We start from the raw sequence: 2,101 nt of genomic DNA, 5'->3' as shown, positions 1-2,101 counted from the left end.
GTGTCGAATCGAGCGGTGTCGAATCGTATTGTGGTCAATAGAGTATCACCCAAAATATCGTCTTAGTTGAAATTTAAATTCTTTCCACGTGGACACTGATTCTAGCGGTTGTCTATTATACCAATCAGATGCACGGTCTTTTAATTGACACACAGCGGCAAGTAACATGACATCGTCTTCAAAATGATATATTCAAGCAACATTACTAATTCTTCCAAGCCACTTAACAACATTCTCTTCTTCTTTTCCAGAAAAGGTTGGTATCAATTTCTCAGCACATTTTACACGCTGCCATACAACAGAAGAACTATCGGCAAATACTCGCGGCTCATGCGAATTACTTTGATACTGGCGATGCATGTCGACAACTTTACGATAAATTCTTGGCGGTTTACTACCACTTGCCACATTCACGGGATTTTCATTTGCTGGCTCTTGCGAATTATCAGATAAAATTGACTCATGCAATTGTTCTGGCCATCCAACTCGATCGTAATGGCCCACTATGATGTCCAAAATGTTCACACGTGATCCTCTACTATCGAGCTTCAAACGCGAAGCAAGTGCGCGCAACTCATTTACATGTAACGCTGTTAAACTATCCCGATTCATGTCCGATTCCAGTCAGAAATACACCGTCGGTAATTCGATCGTTATCGACACGATAACTAGCGCCCCGAACGGCGTTGCCGAAAGAATAGACAATGATTCCACAGATTTTCAAAAACGTTCGAGAACTTCTTAACCACGCACTTCCAGTTCGAAAAATCGAGAACCTTTCTTGATCACGTAATGTTAACGGCTCCAAGAAACGAGAGCTTTCCTCGCCACGTATATGCTTCCGGTTCGAAGAATCGAGAATGTTCCTCGCGACATATCACTTTCCGGTCATACGGCAAATTTCAAATTTACTTCAACCGCCGCTATTCAACGCGCACAAATCAACCAGCACACCGAATTTAACAAATCAGTCGGCAATTTTCTTGATAAATCGAACAATCTGAAATCCGATCTGAAATCCGATCCCGCTTTTTTAAAATAAATTACTGTAAGATACACTAAGGATGTATCCCACTTCTGAACTAAAAATTAACTGTAGAATATAACCGACTTCTAAAATAAATTAATACTGTAGGCGCGTGGGTAAAATACTTTTCGGCACTAAGCGGTTCTCTTGAGGACAATTTAAATAAAAACACGACATTTCTGTTTCTAATTAATAATTAATGTATATATGTCTAAATTTATTACTTATGGCACTTTACAATAAAACTCACAAATATGTTACTCTCGGCACATTACTCAGATTCAATCTTTACATACTCAAATTTTTATGTTACTCTCGGCACATTACTCAAATTCAATCTTTACATACTCAAATCTTTGACCGATCTCATCAACGGTTTCAAAACGACTCTCAACAGCTCATTCTACAAACGCGGCAACTAATAGTTCACAAACTTCTAGACCGATCTTCTTTACGGTCACATATCAACTCATTAACGTTCCGACCGAACTCCTTTACGGTCACCTATCAAGTCACACTCTTAAACCGATCTCTTTGACAGTCTGCTATCGACTCTCACACTTGCTTAATCCGCAATGCCCAAATCATACGCAATACAATAATATGTAATAATATGTGCGCCACTCCCTGCTCCTCTCTCGGAAAAAAATAACGACTTCCGATTACATTCACTTCATGTCAAAAGTGAGTACTTGATTTTCGAGAGGGGTACAGTGGCGGAGCCACTCCCCCTGCGGGGGGTGGCGCAGCCCCCCTCTGCCTACANACTTGAAACACGAACGAAATATATGTGGGATCGAAAAATAAGAATTTATTCATGAAACTTTTTATGTGAAAATTATTCAAATTAGGGGATGGTTTTACAATTACTTCATAAAACCTAAACTTGTATCTTTATTACTTATTACAAACACAGCACACATACAGGGTGCGGCGCCAAAATCCGGACAAATTATATATGTTTTTCTAAATATGTTTTATTGCTACAATGAAAAGATTTACAAAATTTGTTTAGCTCCATTGTTTGTAAGGCCATAAATAATATATTCACTCAATATATCCCCCGCTTGCTTG

The sequence above is a fragment of the Pseudomyrmex gracilis genome, unplaced genomic scaffold (assembly GCF_002006095.1).
Source record: "Pseudomyrmex gracilis isolate BER0280 unplaced genomic scaffold, ASM200609v1 scaffold_714, whole genome shotgun sequence".
NCBI classification, from domain to species: Eukaryota; Metazoa; Arthropoda; class Insecta; order Hymenoptera; family Formicidae; genus Pseudomyrmex; species Pseudomyrmex gracilis.
The sequence above is the reverse complement of the archived record's forward strand: the minus strand, read 5'-3'. Positions refer to the sequence as shown.